At 35.0% G+C, this 20781-nt stretch overlaps 1 protein-coding gene across 3 annotated transcripts in view; it reads left to right on the forward strand.

Moving 5' to 3' along the window:
* The window catches only part of LOC120626126, a 112858-nt gene that overhangs the window by 12755 nt on the left and 79322 nt on the right, over positions 1–20781 (forward strand). The gene's annotated exons all lie outside the window — the stretch shown is intronic.

Genomic DNA, 20781 nt, shown 5'->3' on the forward strand with positions numbered 1-20781 from the left:
TAAGTGCCATATGAAACGTGGGAAAACTCCTTTTCACTGATACATCACATGTTTGGTACAGGTTTTGCACAAGTAAATTTCATCCCTTGGCGGTGAATAAAATTTTTGTCTCCTTCCTATGCTAACCGGGAAAGGCGAAGGCTTGGCCTCTTCTAGAGGTTAACTTCTTCTGTTTACGATGTACAGAATATAGGGTAGGGTCAACAACTGCTTTTTTTAGTCACAGTTCAAAGAAAATACAAACACAAAAGTTACTTTTTTCGCTTACAATGTCATCATGCATTAAAACCTTCCATGGATTAAACGTGTCCTATACCGGACTACGTTCCTATGCTTGGCAGGTGTTCCAAACCTGAACTTGACTAGGCAACATTTTGTATGCCGTTCTAGTCATACGGTTTACGCATTTATTATAATTTACCCGCGCTGTGCGAACTTGTTTACACAATGTTGATGTTTTGACCTTGAATTAAATTGTATTGGATTATTATAAAGCATATCGTTCATCTCAAATAACATCAGGTTTTTTTATGTTTATGTGAGTAGTTAGGTACATTGTTTTTATAAAAAAAAACTTGTAGTTAATTGGTTTAGAATAATAAAAATATATGAATAATAAGATTGAATATCGCGTACTGTCAAGAACAGGACTTTAAATGCTGAAACAATATTACGGGGATTACGCTTAATATTATGGGTACGGTGTTTATAGCCTAGTTAAAACTTCGGTAAGGTCGAATTCGGTAGGAGGCACTTTCGGGGTTCCCGAGTTAATTCCTACACATGCAACTTGGACTTTCGGAGGAATGTGAAGAAATGTGCTTCAACGGCGAAGGTAAATTTCGTGGCATGCCTGATATTTATCCATAATATTCTCAAAGGCGTGTGAAGTATTCCAATCCGCACTTGACCAGCGTGGTGGACTACGACCTAAACCATTTTGGCTATTATAGAAGACCCTTGCTCTTTAGTGGGCTGGTTATAGATAATGATGACGACGATGATGTATATCATAGGCCAATGACTAATCTAAGGCTCTTCTTTAAAATAAGTGAGTTTTGAAAATACCCAATCAAATAATATACGTCAGAGCCGGGCTTTGGGGTTGTCGCGTTAAATCGTAGTACGAAAGAGTCAGATCATTTTCATTACATTTCATTTTTTGTTCATTTACTTATCCCAAGATAAGTTAACTCAAGATATCTTTATGACGACCCATGTCCGATTGCACGAATAGTCTTACTTTTTTTTAATTACTGGTGTATCTATGAAAATATTCTAAGTCAGCGTAGCTTCTATTAAATATTTATTACCCAAAGAGGCACACACGCATCTACAGATGACGAGAGTACCTAACTCAAGAATAAGTAATTACCAAAGCTATCCCTACTAATATTATAAATGTGAATGTAAGTTTGTTTGTCACGCTTTCATGAAAAAACTACCTAACTGATCCTCATAAAACTTTGTACACATATTCTTGGAACTGTTAGAAGTAATATAGGACACGTTTTGTCCAGACTTTAAGATCGGTTCCTTTGGGAGAGGGGATGAGTGTTTGACGATTTTACACCATAACTCCGACAAATTATAACCGATTTAAATATCTATTTTAGTACTATAGAAGTTATAATATGTGTTTAATTTTGCCCAAACTGTGGTTGGAGATAGAGGACAGAACTCCTCAGCGGACAGCAGCAAACCCCTCATTTAAGGCTTAGCGATACTGAATATTTTAATTTTTTTTAGATCTAAAACTATATTTAATGCTACATCAAAAAACAAAATAAAACGCAGACAAAGTCGCGGGCAACAGCTAGTATACTATATATCATCAAACGATCTGTTAAACACCTCACACCGAGCAATACACTAAAATCCACAGCTAGTAGGGCCCGAGTTCCTCCAGCCAGCACTAACCCTCATCCATTCCAGGCGTCATCACAGGCATTAAACGATTCAGGAGAAGGAATAGTAGAGAAGTAGTAGAGTTTTCTGTGACATTGCTCGTCCGGGAAGTATCTACTACCGCGATGTTTTTTCTACCGCAGTAGAATTGTTGTGCTCTGATCTTTAGGGCGCTTTTGTCGGTGCTGCACTTACAGACACTTACTTGGTCCCTACTGAAAATCAGCGTTGTAGTATTCCTTGGCATTTACTGCCATGGTGCTGCGGCACAGAGCTGAGTAGGTGACCCGTTGACCACAACGAAGCAACATACGCCTAAATTATTATATATATATATATTTTTTTTTTCTTCTTTTTCTCTGTCCTCTTGTAGTATGTTGTAATTTATTTATTTATTGTGTATTGTGCACTTTGCATAACACGTGCTACTACTCGTAGTGATAGAACTTGTATGTGACAGAGCTCGTCCGGGGAAGTACTACCCCACCACGCTTGTTTCTGCCGCAAAGTAGGATTGTATTTTGGTTTGATGGGCGTACTTGCCGATGTAATTACACAGGCACAAATTCAAATTTAAATTCAAAATTTCTTTATTCATGTAGGCCTATCACAGGCACTTATGAAGCGTTTATACATATTTGTTTACATAATTGTAAGGGGATGGTGATAACTTCGTTCGCCAACTTAAATCTAAAGCTACGAGGGTTCCAAACGCGCCCTGGTCTAAGAAGAGCCCACAACAAACTTAGCCGAGTAATTTTTTTTTTGTTATCACCATCTGCCAGTAAATTTATATTAAGCTATGAAGCTAGAGCAATTCACATCCAAGCTTTTTTATCGTTTAAGTAATCCTTAATATTATAATAGGATTTTTCTGATGCTTAACACCTATGCCTCAGGTTAATGGACACAGGGCGGCACGTTGCAGGATGTGATGGTATAACCTGCGAAGTGTCGCCCTGTTTATATGCAATGGTTTTCCACTAAGCATCAGGTGGCCCGTCAATTATTACTATAATAAATAGGACAACTATATCTGATCTAAATCCATCCACAATCCTATGCGTGACTTGAGATCGAGGGTCACTGTAATGGTATCAAATTAAAAAGTAAACTATGACGCAGCGCGTCATTAATGAAATCTGACATCAAGTATTTTTTAACTTAAAGAATTTCAGGGACGTAAATTGGTTATGAAACGGTAGTAGTTAGGTAGCTACACCTAAAAAAAGCTTAGAAACTCAATTTAAAATCTCAGTTAAATACTAGAACTGACTGATAATTACAGTTATTTTAGTTATTTACAATTCACTGAGTTTAGTTTACTTTCCCGCAGTTTGAACGACTCTATCATAGAATATAATTAGCAAATCGGTGCGAGGCAGGTAACCCACCTAGCTCGCATAGCTCGTGTGCCTCATGCAGGCCGTTCACCCTTACCTACGATAACTGACGTGTTTATTAGCTACGTAACCGTGTTTATGCGGTTATTACTGCGTATTATATTTTGATATGCTGCAAATGATTAGTTTATTTGAAACAATCTGATCTTTAATCTCTTTAGAATCGACATTTTAAACTACAAGCTCTTCAGATAATACATAAACGAAAAAAAGCAATATGGAAAGAAGGTATACACACTTATCAAACACATTTACTGTACAATTTTTATGCTGAGATGAAATCTTTTAGTTATCACCAAAACATAAGCTGTTTACATTAAGGTACTGAGATGAGAGTACTAGATAATATTGAAACAATCATTCATAACATGCATTTAAATATGTAAGCTTTTTTGGGCTACTTTTAAATAAAAAATGAAATATACCTACTATATAATTACTTGTATTTATAATCATTCCTCTAAATGGAGAAAAATATATTTTATTTCTGGTTCCTAGTACATAGAAGATATTAAATAAAAAATACTGTTCATTAGTAAGCGCACTTTAAATCTGCTTAATAACAGAAAATAGCTCTATTTTTAAAATGCTAGTCAGACTATTACGAACTATAAATAAATAGTAGTAAAGGTTTTGGGCAAGGAACCATTGTGCTTTTGAAAAAAAATGCTTTTTCTATAGGACTTTAGTACGAACTAAGATAATTCCATCAAACCATTACCGGCCCAATGTAGGGCACGGGTCCCCCACACATGAGAAAAGTGTAGGCCGTAGTCCAACACGCAGACCCCGTGCGGATTTGTGGACTTCACACGCCTTTGAGAACATTATAGAGAACTCTCAGGCAGTATTCCTCACGATGTTTTCCATCACCGTTAAAGCAAGTGATATTTTAATTGCATAAAACGCATAAATAAGAAAAGAATAAATAAGAAAAGTTAGTGGCACGTTCTAGGATTCCAAGTCCTAACCACTAGGTCCACCGATTCTACTAAGGATTCTAAAAGGCTTTTAAAAAAATACTTCTCAGTTATAATCTACTAGCTGTTGCCCGCGACTTCGTCCGCGTTTGATTTTGTTTTTTGATGTGGCATTCAATTTAGTTGTAGTTCTAAAAAAATTTAAAGTATTCAGTATCGCTAAGCCTTAAATGAGGGGTCCGCTGAGGAGTTCTGTCCTCTATCTCTCACCACATTCATCAGATCTACACAAAGTTTGGCCGAAATTAAACACATATTATAACCTCTATAGTACAAAAATAATTATTTAAATCGGTTATAATTTGTCAAAGTTATGGTGTAAAATCGTCAAACACTTTCATCCCCTCTCCCAAAGGAACCGAGCATGTCGGGATAAAAAGTATCCTATATTACTTCTAACACTTCCAAGAATATGTGTACAAAGTTTCATGGACCGGTTAAGTAGTTTTTGCCTGAAAGCGTAACAAACAAACAAAAGCGTACATTGACATTTATAATATTAGTAGGGATTATTTGAATTTTGTAAAAAGCTCGTCGTTGCAGGTTAGCTTGATTTATTTTAAGACGATACATTAAGTTATTTCATGTACGCCTACTACAAAAGCAACTAATATATTAACAATCAAAAAATATGGTAAATGAATAATATAATGTCCGAGATCAGCTGTAAAGATGTACTATTATATTTGTAAATTTAATTTATGTACATAAAAACATAACAAAATTTGAAAAGAAAGTGGACTGTAACTATAATAATATTAGAAGTCAAAATAAACTTGTAGTGCAGTTTACACCCGGCTAAGTTTGTTGTGGGCTTCTTCTTAGACCAGGACGCGTTTGGAACCCTCGTAGCTTTAGTTTTAAGTTTACGAATGTCGTTATCGCCATCATCTCACTACCGTGTAATTCTTATGTACGCATCAAAAGTGCCACCTATGGCCTACTTGAATAAAGATATTTTTGACTTTGACTTTGACTTTTACTAGGCTGCATAAAATGAGTAATACATTTAAGGGTAATTGTCTAATCTTTTTAAAACAAATTACCAGATGAAATCCTTAAGATGTCTCTCAATAAGTTTAAAGTTTATATAAAATGTAAGTTTATAGAAAAATCTTATTATAATTTTAAGGATTACATGTATAGTAAAAAGGCTTGGGTATGAATTGCTCTAACGTCATAGCTAAACGTTAATTTGACTGTGAGATGGTGATAACAAAAAAAAACCTGGCTAAGTTTGTTGTGGGCCAGGGCCAGGGTCTTCTTAGACCAGGGCGCGTAGTGATCCAAACACCTAGCTTTAGTTTTTGTTTGTTGACGAATGCAGTTATCCCCATCACCTAACATTAGTGTTAACATGTTAAATGTATGAACGCTTCATAAGTGCCTGTGATAAGGTCTACATGGTTAAAACATTTATGAATTTTGAATTTATTTTATATAAATAATAATAAGCTAAAATTTCCTCATAGAAACACTTATTATTCTGTAACAATATTAAATGATTAATAGCAACAATAAACTTCCTTGTACTCAAGAAATTCGTTGTGTAATTTTGAAAAATAAAACCGTAAAAAAGTAGTAAAGTAAAGGCGCATACCGAAATTTGGTAGGTTTTTTTTACAGGGCAGCTCTCACAGAAGGAGTAAAGACCTACAACTAAACCTTAGTTTTCAAACTTCTTTTTCTTTAGGTTAGATCTACGATCGCACCTTTTTTGATCTGCGCTTTATATATGGGCTCGATATAGCTGTAAAGGAGACACAGAATGGTCGCAGATAATTAACTAACGTTGTTTTTTCATTGTTTATCATTAACTTACCGCGAAATAAGGCCTGCATCTATACAATATTTAAAATAATTGAATTTAAATATCTATATGCAAGCGAATTTCAAAAGCATAATAATTCCAAAACACGTCTGGCTATTAACATAATAACTAGTCAGACTTGTTTGCATTTTAAAGTACAATACTAGTTATAATTATATCTTTAAGCGCATTGTTCTTAGTAACTATCATTACTAAGTTTGCGTCTCACAATTATTAGATTTAATTTATGCGGCATATTGTTTCTTGAGGAACACATTAACATAACTACCTATGTAGTTATGTTAATGTGTTCCTCAATCAAAAATAATGTTTATTGTACTTTGTTTTATATGTCAAATTTTTATGGTCAAACATTGGATTTTTAAATTTGATGGAAATATAATTTAGACATTTAGTTATGCTGAGCCGTAAGATATTGAAAGACTTAAGTATGAATCAGATGTAGAATTAAGAGGTTCTGAGGTCATGTGAATGAAATAAGTTATTTCCAAAACAATTCAGAGAAACTGAAAAATTACGTTTTGAAAAAGTATATATATAGAAACTAATTATAAAATATTTTTTAAATAAGAGCCCCTGTAAAATAGCCTCGTTTACTGGTTCAATTGAATAGCTATTAAAACGTTTTGGCTGTAAGTTAAGTCAAAGAAATAAATGTATCATCTCAAAAAAAAAAGGTAAAGATATTATAAGATAAATATAATAGAACAATATAGATGCAGCGTGCATTTTAGTGGCCTTATCACTAAAAACCAACCAGGCAACCAAAGGTGTGAAAATAACTAAAGAGCAAGGAAATAGTTGTTTTTTGTGTCGATAAGGTTCTTTTTGCGTGTCTCTTTTGCAACAAAGACTAATCTAACGCAACTGCATTTATTAGAATCTACCTAGCCTTCTAAACTAAAGGCTGCGCCGTAGGACGCCGTAGTACCCTTCAAACATAACAAACCCTCTTTCTGTAGTATACGTGTAATAAAAGACCTAGTTATTTAGCCTAGCTGTTCTAAAAATGCATCGTATAAAACTTGTAGGGTGTCCTGACGTCAGTAACACTATAAGCCGTAAATAGGGCAAATGATATAGGATTATGTCCCCCTTTGATAGATTCTGTTTGTGGTGTCACATCAATTGTTTATTGACGGCATTCAATTTGTAAAGATCTCCCACCTTCCGATACTGTTGACATGCTGTCGTGGGAAGTGGTATTCCCTATCTATTACCACCCTTACAAACCACTCGATTTGTTTCAATCATTATTACGAGTACTTTTATTGTTCCATTTATTGTAGAAGAAATATTCAGATTCCTATTTCAGAATTCGAGTACACTTTCAACTGCCTACTGAACTTTACTTTCTTACTGAATGAGGAAGTGCATCAAAGCTCAAAGTACGATATAATTTCATGTTAAAAAATGGCTACCAATACTTTTATTAAGTCTCAGGTAATTTTGTGGAAAGCGTTATTCAATTTTTTATAGTTTGTGCGGAAGTGATATCCTACAAAAACAAATGTTACGCAGAAAAGGATTATGTTCACACCCCCTATTGAAGTATCGAATTCCCTGTTTGTGGTGTATCATCAATTGTTTATTGACATTCAATTTGTGTTGCCCTGTTATGTTTCGTTTTGTTGACAGTCTGTCAGTGTGAAATGCCACTATTGACTCCCTTGTAAACCTCTTGGCACGTTTTGACTATTCCATTAGTAGCCGGGTTGCCCTCATTTATTCAATCGTTTCCTGTTTGTGGAGTGGGAGCGGAATTTTCAAAACTCCTTTCAATATATAGACATTAGCGTTTATGACGTTTTTGTCATTAAAGGTTACTCTATTACGTAATAATAATGATACACTTTATAAAACGGTCTTTATAAATCGATTCATAATTCGTGTGTTACAATATTTATACCGAAAGATTACATCGACAGTTTTATCCCATAGATTTTCTTCATTACATAAATAATTGTATTTTATCGTCTGTAAGTAATTTGACTTTCTTATTGTAAGGTATTTGTGTTCTTTTTAGTGGTTTTAATCTGGAAGGCTTAATTTATTTATTTTTGCTGTCGTACTCGAAGGGAAAAACGGAGCCAGTCCTATTAACGTCACTCTGCTGTCGGTCTGCCTGTCCGTATGTCACGAATTTCTAGCTCATAGACAGAATTAGTTTTAGACCTGATATTTTGATATTTTCTGTGGAATGTTGCCCCACAACCAAAGTTAGCGAAATAATTTTTTATAAAATCCTTATCAAGCGCATTTTCTATTATTGGCACGTGCGTTGCCTTGCTCTTAAACTTATTTAGGACAGTTATAACAGAATTTTGAATCTTTCTAACACAATGAAATATGAGCCATCAGAGTTTTAGGTTCTATTTAGTTTCCTAAGTGTCATAATGAATCCTTTTTAGTTATTATGTTAGCGTGTCAAACTTTTTTTCAAGATGATGTTGTGAAAAAAAGTAGCGGTCTGATTTCTTAGATTTCTTAGGTATGCTACCATACCAAATATAATTCCGAACTTATCAATTCCCAAATAACCTCTCATCCTCATACCACAGCGCTCATCATTGCAACAGGTCGACTAAACCTTTTTTTAAATTTATTTTTAAAATAAAATTGTTATATCAGTGTGGGATCCTGTTCAAGTCTCTACTAATATGTAGTCATACATGCCTAGTAAAACTTTGATTGAATGCTTTAGCTCTACACGTGCTGTAGTGTTAGAAATGTAAACAAAAATCACAGCGTAGGTAATCATATCGTCGATGAAAGTCTTATAAATAAGTCATCTATGATCTGTATGGTGCAACCAATGAACCTAAACCTGAATAAACATTACTTTCTATACGCGGGTTAATATAAAAAGTGTTAACAGCTCGCACGTTTACAGTTTGACTTGTCTAACTGGATATGGATTAAATGGGATATTAACATATTCATAGGTTTGACACAAACGTAACACGTAGCGATTGCATAATAAATGTTAAGTTTATAGATAAACGTCAAATGACTTCATATGAAGTTTCGTAGGCGGCAATGACCTACATTTTATTTTTCTACTCATTTATTGCATAAGTTTAGTCAAAATATATGGTTTGGCCGTTTCAGACAAGTCATGAACAATTAATGTACTCCTTACGCCCATGTGAATTTAGCGGAATGTCCAAGCCGCATACCTATCGAGCCTAATTCTGCGTTAAACGCAGAATTGACGTATACGAAAAATCAAAAATTTTAGAAAATAAGGTTTATTTGGATATGTAAGTAAGATTCTTTTGAACTTAATTTTATTTGTCGGTTACACAAATCGCGCGGTTAGGGCTCGACATTCTGACTAAGGTTAACACACTTGTTGCAAAAATGCCGCTCTTGCAGTATATTTAAGACAACACACCGTTTGTGTTAGCCCCACTCGCAGATCGCCGGAAAAACACGCTCAGCGTGTTCGAGCCGCACACGCGTATCGAAGTTTTAAAAAACAAACGTTTGTGTTTTCCGCAGCCAACGTGTTAAGGCTTAGTGAAGTTAGGCCATGTAGAGTTACGCCGTGTAGAGTTAGAAGCGTGCATCAACTTGAAATCTGATAACTTTATGATATATGGTCTTGTCTCGGCAACATTTTACATGAAAACGTTTTGATGGGATCTTTAATTGTTGCTCTGTTTAATTTTTATTCATGCTTTAAGAATTCTGGTGTCTCTTATGCATAAATAAATGAATTAAATGATGAACTATGTAATATTTGGTTTCTAATGGGGGTAAAAAATAAGCTATCATTTATATATGGACAGCCAGTTGAGCGAGTCAATGATAGGGAAGTAAGTTGTGATAGTCTAACAGATACTTTAATATAATAAAAAAGCATTAAACGAACTGAATGAGATTATGTACGAATATAATAATATGTTGGTGCTTCGACGGAAAGATCTGTAATTATATCGATTGATTTAAATGATATACTCCTTCCATAGCCTTAATCGAATGTAATGAGGCGATGTCTATTGAAAAAAAAACGTTTCACCAATTCTTAGTTGATAACTATTAGAAAGCGGTTGATGTATGCCTAGGTATCTAGGGTAGCCTTAGATTAGGCCTTGCCTTGTTTAATCGCTAGAGAAAATTAACAAAAAGTTGTTATTTATGTTACCATTCTGGTTCTTTTCTTGTAATTATTAAAATTAAAAACACAGCTCCTTGCCCTCATTTAACTACGAAGCAAATTATATAATTGGGATAGTTAATATGAAAGTCGCGTGTTTATCATAGAGGCGATAACACAGCATATAAATACATGGATAGAGCAATTATTTTAGTACGATTGCGTATCGAGTCACGAAAGGGTTTCCCGATGTGACTCACCGCGTCCCAACTCCCACCACAAACAATAATCAAATGTATAGAATACAAACGAGTCTCACGCACTCGGGCTTTTACTTGTGGGTTTATTATGAGGTCGGTGGATTTGATTCTTTAACTACTAACTTGCAGATCAGAATCCGTAGCACGTAACTTTATTTTTTATTGTAATAATTTACGGGCTGCCGGATTCTTAGTGGGAAACAATCGTCTATTAATAGCAAAACTTGACAGGTCATGCAAGGAATATGCCCTGCCACGTCCACCCTGTATACATCAACCAAAAATAAACTCGTTGTGCAGTTTACTAGGCTACACAAAATTGAAAATTCATTCAAGGGCAATTATATTATTTTATTAAATATTATTTATTAACAAATTACCAAATAAAATCTTTGAGATGTCTCTCAATAAGTTCAAAGTTTATATAAAACGTAAGCTTACAGAAAAATCCTATTAAAATATTAAGGATTATTTAAACGATAAAAAAGCTTGGGTGTGAATTGCTCTAGCTTCATAGCTTAATATAAATTTACTGGAAGATGGTGATAACAAACAAATAAATTTACCCGGCTAAGTTTGTTGTGGGCTCTTCTTAGACCAGGGCGCGTTTGGAACCCTCGTAGCTTTAGATTTAAGTTGGCGAACGAAGTTATCACCATCCCCTTACAATTATGTAAACAAATATGTATGAACGCTTCATAAGTGCCTGTGATAGGCCTACATGAATAAAGAAATTTTGAATTTGTACCTGAGGCGTACGTGTTAAGCCTCATGTGCAGGCAATTTCCTACACCGACAACCGCACCCTTCTGACCATTGCATCAATGCTGCTTAGCGGCAGAAATAAGTGTGGTAGTAGTTCTCCGGACGAGTTTGTCACAGAAAGCTCCACTAATACTACTATAGGTACTTTTTCTTTCTTTTTTTTTTTTTCAAACAAATAAAAACTTCTGTACTATGCTGATCATCTCATTTATTTTTATTTTTAAGTTTACCGTAGGTACCTGCTCTTATTAAAACTGTTAATATTAACTGATAACCGCACCAATATAATGGTGAGAAGTGTTGACGGCAGTTCGTAATATAGTTGCCACCACCCGCCGCGGGTGTCGTACGAGGCGACTAAGGTAATTCAACGAAGAGCTACCATCTAAGTACTTTGATCAAAAACCAAAAATTCAAATTAAAATTAAAAAAATGTTTTATTCAGGTAGACCTTATCACATGTACTTATGAAGCGTTTATACATTTAATAAGTTACCATTAATATTTGGTGATGGTGATAACTAAATTCGTCAACTTAAAACTAAAGCTATGAGGGTTCCAAACGCAACCTGGTGTAAGAAAAAGCCCGCAAAAAAACGGTTTTTTTTGGTTATCACCATCTCGCAGACAAATAAATATTTAGCTATGAAGTTAGAGTAATTAGAGTAAGATAAAGAAACCTTGGATATGCCAAGGTTTTTTTTTATCATTTATGAAATCTTTAATGTTATTATAGGATTTTTCAATAATTTATATTTCAACCATCCTGTCCAGTGAGGTGATTGTATTGTGAGAGTGTATTGGGGAATGGAAGCCAATCGGGAGAAAATAGTAGAGCTTCTCAAGTTTTGTAAACAAAACTGCTGTTGACGTTCTACTACGACTATTAAAATGACAAATAAATATAAATTTTGCCTTAATTAGATCAACTGATGCTGATGCTCGCGTGCCGTCCGCGTTTATGACGGTTTTTTACAAATCCCGTGGGATGATTTCCTGGGATAAAAAGCCTATGTCATTCTTCGTCCTTTCAACTAACTACTCTAGTTAAGACGCAAAGGAAGGACAAACAAACAATAAAGCTTTCGCATTTATAATATTAGGGAAGCATTGATTGATGTATGAGATTTACTAATAAAAACATATTCTTAACAACAGTTTGTGACGTAAGCATTGTTCTTTATGTGGATGTATACAAAATGCATGCAAAATGCAAATCATGTCCCAAATGCATTTCGTGCGCTGTTTAGATTTCATGTGGTATAAAAATTAGTGCCCTGATTTTTATCATGTTTTAAAAATGAACAATATTAAACCATGATATCTTGTGTTACGTAGAATAAATTAATTTATGATATAAGCTATCGACCAATAGTCTTTGAAAGTCCATAAATTAATTGCGCTACTCGTAGTTAAGTTATATACAAAAAAAATGGCTAGAACGGGATTTCTTGGAGATGTGTGGGCGGTAGATTCATGTTGGTAGTTTATTTTATCTCGGATAGAATATCTTTGACTTCGAGTGTGTGTAATACGATTGAAAAATAATAAAATCAATAAGATTTTATCACACGGAGCAATCATATTAATGTTATGCATAAATGTTTAATGTATAAATGATGCGTCATTGTGGAAAACAAGTTGTGGCAAAATTGAATTGAGTACAGTTAGTATTCCATAAATAATTCAATGTGCTGCCACAATAAAACAATAATAGTTTAGTTAGAATATCATTTAACAGGAATTACCATTAATAATTAAGTAAGCGAGTTGCGTCCCCCACACACAATTTAATAAAGGGTAACTAAAACAAGAGCGAGCAGCTTTCGAACGCGATCGGTTTTACATAATTTTCCCCAAACACATCCAGTGTCGTCGACCCTTTGTTCTATAAAGGATCTTCGACTTTATTCTCCGAGTGGAGTGAACTGATCGAAATAAGGGGATCATTTAGGTCTGGTGACGTTATATCGATGCGTCGGTTAGGCGCGCGAGCTACAAATTGAGCTTTTATTTATTCATGCGAGGGGACGATGTTGATATGGGTCGGGGTCGTTCGATAAAGGACGCAAGCCGGCCTATCAAAGAGCTCGTACCCGTGTCTAAAGAACCGCCGCGAATATCAATCAGCAAATATGTCACGGGCGCTTTCATAATAATATTGTTGGGAGTCTTTAAGAACTTGTTGTGGATAGATATAGCTTTTGTTGGAAGTTTTTGGATGAATATGAATGTATCTGTGTTGAAAGCTTTCATCATATGCAGTGGTTATATTATGTAGTTACGTTTTCAACCTTCATTTATCTTGAATCCCTAATTTTCGACATAAGGCAAATGACCTTTCACTCTGTTTTTGTTTACTCGACAAATTTTTTTTTTATAAAAAGGTTGCCGTTAAAACACATCACTACCTGGATGTTTCAATTAACCCTTCGCATTTAAAAATAGAAATACATTTTAGCACTAGGCATATGTAATTCTCAGCCACTGGAAATAACAATTCTCAATTCCTGACTTTTATACGTATTTGGTGGTACATAATATTTAAATTGTGCTTTGTAATTACTATGGCAAAAGGGGATGCAAATTATACTACTAACAGCGACGTCTATATCACGCTTTGATGACTTTCGACATCCACGACAATGCCCAGTGCATCGTCTTTCTTGTAAGCTATTATATTATCATTCTAAATAGATCTTCAAGAATAGCATAAGATAGAAAGTTATGTTCGATAAGACCGCCTTTGCACACCTAAACTAGTTTTTTATTATTTTTTATTTGTAAATGTGTTTCTTTGTATTTTGTTTTTGTGTGTGCAATAAAGAATTTAATAATAATAATAATTTATATAAAGTAAAAGATGCTGTGTCACTAAAGTAATTAACTTTTCAACAGAAGATGTAATTTTCTTCAAATGCTCACCTTCATTTTTATGTTCGTTAAAATTTTAAGCTAGGTCAATCCACACGTGCAACGTTGGATGTATTTAAACAACTAAATCAATCGACTACTTTTCTCGTTTTGCGATACATAATATAAATACATACGGGAGCATCATCTCTATAATACATATGATTTAACTGATCAGCCATTTGTGGTGTAATGTCAACTGTTTCAATAATGAGATAAGGATTGTATGTTAGTCCGAATTTCAGTTTGATTCAATCGATTCTTGATCCGCCGACAATTCATGTATGGCAGTTTGAATTGGCTTTGCGCCAAAGTATTTTAGCCATTATACTATGCCTCGCCCATGGAACAAAGGAAATGAGATCAATCACCGCACGCAACTCGACATCCATTTTATGAACGTCTATTAGGTATTTGCAGTTAGCCTTAAATAATAGATATAGGCCCTGGATATTTTGTTCTGACAAATTTCATACTCGACTATTACTAATAAATAATTCCTGCAGATTATTATTTGGTATTGTTATCTATTTGAGCAATATTGTTAAGTAGGAGTAATGGAAAAATAATTTTCATGTGAAAAATCTCTTGGTATGCCTTGGCGACCTGTTTACTGTCACAGTAACTGGCATGACACTTTTATGCCGTCATGCCTCTACGCCACCACGTTTGTTTAGTTACTTTTGTTTATTTAATTATTATAAGATAGAATTTAAGAAATAATATAAATAACTTATCAACGAAACTTATTTTTTTTTATATTACTTTACTTAACATTGATGTTCATCGGCCGGGCTTCCTACGGCCATTTTAATAGAAGTTTTTATTGTACCTTGACAACCTTCCTGACGCAGTGAGCGCTGTGCTCTTATGAGTGAGAGGTCCAGAGTTTGATCTCCAACAGGGTCAATTTATAAACCGACAAAGACTAGCCAAGCAATATAGCGTTCCGGTAGATTTCGCCTAGAAACTGGACACCCAACGCAAAATTCCATGTTACATAGGGTTTCGATGTGTTTCTGGGCAAACAAGTGAGTAATTTAATTCGGACCATAACGCGTGGCGTCGCGTTTAGCGGGCAGATTTTGATAATATCGAAACAATCGCATGTTAGTGTTAGAACTCTAAAAAGGACCACCCTCTGTAATGACTGAAATAACGATCCGATTGCTTTTTAACAAGAAGGGTTTCTATTTATTCGCCAGAAGATCAATTAATGACGGCTGGGAGCCTAACCCAACAAGTTAATCTTAATGTAACGGTCGTAAATATGTATTAGACCAGTAATTTTCCGCAGAATTGATGTACCTACACTCGTAAGTCGTAATTTATTCATGCTAATTGTACCGATGTGAGATCAACGCGAAACTGGTTAACATATATTGCTGTAACAGAGTTAGATCAATTAGTTACTACTAGAATATCATGTTATGTTAAACTGAAATGCAGGCAACATGCATATGTGGCGGCAAAATCAGACCACAGAGTACATTTAGCACGCCATTAAATAATATATTCGAGTAGTGAGTGTACCAGTCCATTTTCATAGTAAAACTGAAAATTCTGGAACTGTCTGTCAGTTTTGACATTTATCATATTATGGAAAATTCGAAAAAGGAAGTGGCCTCTAGTACCGGGCGTCCCTTAAATGGGACAGGGGTGCGAAGAATCTCCTGGCGTAAAACTGCGCAACATTAGAGAGTGAACTGGGATCGCAAGTGCCGCCCAGCTGTTTAGCATTGCGAGAGAAAAGGAAAATTATCGAAAACTGACGGCCAACCTGCATTAGTTGGAGAGGCACCTATTGAAGAAGAAGGAATTTGAATCCGTCCGTCCTGCTTAGACTATATTTAAAAAGTTAAAGTAGTAAAGTTCTAAATACTACTAACTTATGCCGTCAAGGTCCAGCGGCTCCCTGCGATCCGTTTGATATCAATTCGTTTAAATCGTCGGGGGTCTACCAACATCTAGCTGCGTTAACCGGTGTCAGTTCACCATTTCGTCATGGGACTTATAGGTCCATCGATACTTCGAGCTTTGTGCCTCGCCCATTGCCAGTTCAGCTTCGCGGGCTCGTCGAGCTATGTCGGTTGCTCTGGTCCTTTCTACGGATCTCCTCATTCCTGATTTGATCATGTAGAGATATTCCGTGGATAGCTCGCTCCATCGACCGCTGAGTTACTCTGACCCTCCTTATGGGACGCGTAGTCAACCATCACGTTTCGAAGCCATTAGTCAACACGCACTATGTGCATGTAAATACTAGGTATCTAAGTATCAAGGCCATCAGACGGCGACAGATGTTCGTAATTGGTAAAGCGTTTCTGCTTTGCGTCGGCTACGTTTTCCTCGAATAGTCTGTTTGATTCATCGATCACATTTGGTAACTAGAGGTGAGTTTTTGTCTTTTTGTGGTTTATTTTTTGCGGTCCCGAACAGGAAAATGGAGTCATTAAATCTGTGAGTTCACGTAATTGCTGGTTAACTCCATTTGAAGATAGTTTAAATGATGAATATTCGTCCATTCATATTCTTTATTCAAACACTAGCTCCAGCAATTATGCCTGACGTTATTTTGTTGCTATAATATAGCCGATAACCTTTCCCAGCACGTTTGTGTATTCGTTTATTGTATTACGAACGGTTGCCTGCGCAAAATTTTATGTATTCTAAAACATTGATGGTTATAAAAACGCTTTTGTAGGTAATTATTTAAATCTGCAGATTTTAACTAGGTAGCGTTCTTCGGCCGCATTTATTACGGTTTTTTAACAATCCTGTGGGAACCGTTCGCTTTCCTAGGATTTCCTAGGCATACGTTACTCGTACTTTCAACTAACTCTATGCCAAAAATTAAGTTGCTTTATTGGACAAACAAACACACTTTTGCATTTATAGTATTAGTGAGGATAAGGATTAAAGGGATAAAAATATTCTTACTTTTTCCCTCACAGTAGGTAAAAATCTCTAATAGCGATAAGCGTTTTCTTGTCCACATATTCTCTTGTCTATTATTTGACTTTTCTCGTGGTATTAAATATATAATTTTTAAATTAATGTGTCTAAGACAGACAAGCAACATTTGACATTACCGATACAACGCCTAGCAGATCGATCATACTTACCTATTTGTGTAATAAAAAAAAGATAAAATTGACCGATGTTCGGCGCAAACTAAACGGTATAACAGCGCGTGCAAGGTGTAAAAGGGTTTGCGTGCTAAGTAATTATTATCGGCAGCTGTCTATGTACACGTCTCCCCCAAACCTTTCACGTGATTAGGGTTGCCGCCTCGCATCGCACCTTTAGACACATACAAAAGGCTATTAAAAGAGTCGACGATCCTGCTCATAAGGGACGCGTATATTTACAAAAGATACCTTGACTGATAAGTTCCTTCATACGTAGTCCAAATCGCTCCTGGTAAATTTGCACGTGGGTTACCACGTGCTCAACGCGCTCCGCTTTGATGACAATGCCGCTTAATTCATTCATTCACAAACATCTTAATATGAAGATATTATAAATGCTTCGATTTCCACATTTACCAAGGTTAATAATTCTAGGCGAGTTAAAAATAAGCTTGCCGTGGATAATCTACTGAAGTTTAGATAGGTTCTCTCTGACCATATATTTTTTTTAGTAGGACTACCAATAAAATTACATGTAATGTATTGTAAAGAATAGAAATAGCTTTAAGTGGCTAATGTATGTACAAAGCATCATCATCGTACGTGTATGATAAAATTTCATAAAGTAATTACAAAAGAAATAATAATAAAAGTTTAATAATCTATATTGATTGCTTTACTATTGCGACAATAACTTCATAATTCAGATAAAATAAAATTAATGCACGATTTCCCTACACAAAGAATTTAAATGAAGTCATATTTTGTTAAAACTTTCAACATGGACGTGTCTAGTACAAAGAAAGTTCCATTAACTGGTTCAAACTGACAACCCTAACTGCGATGCAAAAGCAAATTTCACTGCACACTGCCCGACCGACCGCGAACACGCATACGTAGTGGCCCAAAGCCGCATAGGCCCCGTGATAAAAAGTAAACAGAAATCAAAAAAAGCAAACAAAATCTTTTTTGTGGTCGCGGCTTACCTTTGCCGCGTGTTCCAGACCGTGAACAATCACTGTGAATTATCATGTGAAGCGTTTATGAAAGAGGCTGTTTGTAAAGCGATGCGAGTAGCTACGAGTAACTATGCGAATCAGTGTTGGCAACACTAGGCTATTTTTCTATTGGTGCGGTCGGGTTTAAATGGAATTACACTATTCAATAACGTAAAGAGTTTATGAAAAATACATTTTTATATCTTCGAGTAATCCAAATCATTGATGCTAATCTACGGGTTGGAAATAAAAAAAACAAATTATGTTTCCTTTTCGATAAATTCACCTGCAAGACGGTTACATTTTTCAGATCTTTCAATTAATTTATTTATACCTTCATAAGAAATGTTTTGATTTATAATAAATAATAATAAATAAATATATGTACTACGACGATACACACATCGCCACCTAGCCCCAAAGTAAGCGTAGCTTGTGTTATGGGTACTAAGATGACTGATGAATATTTTTATGAATAATATACATAAATAAATAACAATTTACATATAAACACCCAGACACTGAAAAACATTTATGCTCATCACAACAAACATTTTCCAGTAGTGGGAATCGAACCCACGGCCTTGGACTCAGAAAGCAAACTGCGGTCGCTGCAAACTGCGTTAATCTGCCGTGAAAATACCCTGAAACTGCCTCCTTTACTTCATCATCGGGAGTAATTTTTTAAAGCAGCTATTTTTTCAGTTTGTCGTATGTCTGCGTTGCTATGGAAAACATGTGTACGGTAGGATCTGACGATTACAATCATCATAATTAATCAATTACTGGCCAACCACTCCTCTCAGAATGAGTAGGATTTAGGCCGTAGTCCTCCGCGCTAACCAAGTGCAGATTTATAGACATCACGCGCATATGAAAACGTTATGCATGCAGATTTTCTCACGATGTTTTCCTTTACCATTACAGCAAGTGATATTTTAGTTTCTTAATTTAAGAACGCCTAATACATAACTTCTCGTTAAAAAAAGCTAAACTCTGGAAATTAGTCAACCTTTATAAAATTATAACCCTCACATTAGGTTGTCAATTATATTCTTATTTTTTTATTTGTGTACAACAATTTCTCTAAGGTCGCTTAGGGCATAATTCTTTTTTTCATTCTGTAAGAAACGCAGAGGCTCTCATTTTGTTTCAATTAGTTGAGTAATTTTGTGACAAGCTTCGAAAGTACGAATATTTTTTATTTAGATTCCTTGACGTCATCAAAGAATTCTTATTATTGCGGAAGTTCAAGCTTTCAATTAAAGCAAATAAAAACCGTCAGACATTCATCGAACTACATTATTTGTAAGTGTATCGAATATACACGTACGTTTATTTCTAAACTGTTCAAACACTATGATAGAAGACTTTTCTAATACATAAGTCATTTAATACGTGGCTGCAAGACAGTACCATTTTATTTAGATGAGTTGGCAGCATTGATGCATCTGCTGACAAAGCAAGTTGTACAACATCAACATCCTAAAGGGAATGCGTTGTTGTGTGCAAATTAGACGTAATGGCTCTTTATGGCGTGGGAAATGTATTTCTTCCTACCTTTTTTAAATGAGAATTCTAAAGCTAAGCGTAAAGCTTATTCTAGAAGTGCTATTTATTGATCTTGCATCACCCTGTATGAGGCAAAGTAAGAAAAATTGGCAACGTTTTTATTTTGTTGACTTGTGCACCGAGTTGGCGTGTTTGGTGTGTTTTTATGAAAACTCAAAAACTATGCAGTAAAGAAATGAAAATAAAACCCATTCACATAATAAACCCCACCAAGCTGAATTGCTCACTTTAAAATTTCGATGCTTAAATAATATTCTTTTATGTGTATTACTTGACAGAGATGCTCTTGAAGAAAATGTCATCGTTTTTCTAGAGACATAAAACAAAAATGCGATATGATGTGTTATCCACTGAATTTCATCTTAGATTAGCTGTATCATGGTCTTTATTGCGATCATACCATTGAAGCTGCACCAAGACCAAAATGTGTAGAATTTATATATTTTCTTATTTACTTTATTGCACAACCAAAACTTTAACAAAGGTTTACAAAAGTCGGACTTAATGCTAAAGCGTTTTCTAAAGAATTATTATTTTGTGACGGTAAAGATTAACTCTTCTTCATACGAGGCAAGACTGATGTCACAAAGTACAGCAGGGTACATGTGTATTAAAATTTGTATACATATTGTATGGGTACACCCAAATAGCGATGAGATTTCTTTCGTTGGCTTGTCGGTTCGTTATTAAAATTTTTGTCGTTGTTATGAATTTCGTTGATTCGTATTTTCGTTATATTATACTTATAAATAATTGCAAAAATTCAGAGCAGTATTATTCGTTGTATCAATATACTCGTAATAATTATTTTTTTTCAGATTCGCGTTTATAAAATACTGTGATTGCCTTTGGCCTTGTGCTGAATTTCACAAATAATTTATGAACTTACAAATATATTACTTATAAACAGTTTCTCGA

Source organism: Pararge aegeria, chromosome 9 (assembly GCF_905163445.1).
Source record: "Pararge aegeria chromosome 9, ilParAegt1.1, whole genome shotgun sequence".
Taxonomy (NCBI): Eukaryota; Metazoa; Arthropoda; class Insecta; order Lepidoptera; family Nymphalidae; genus Pararge; species Pararge aegeria.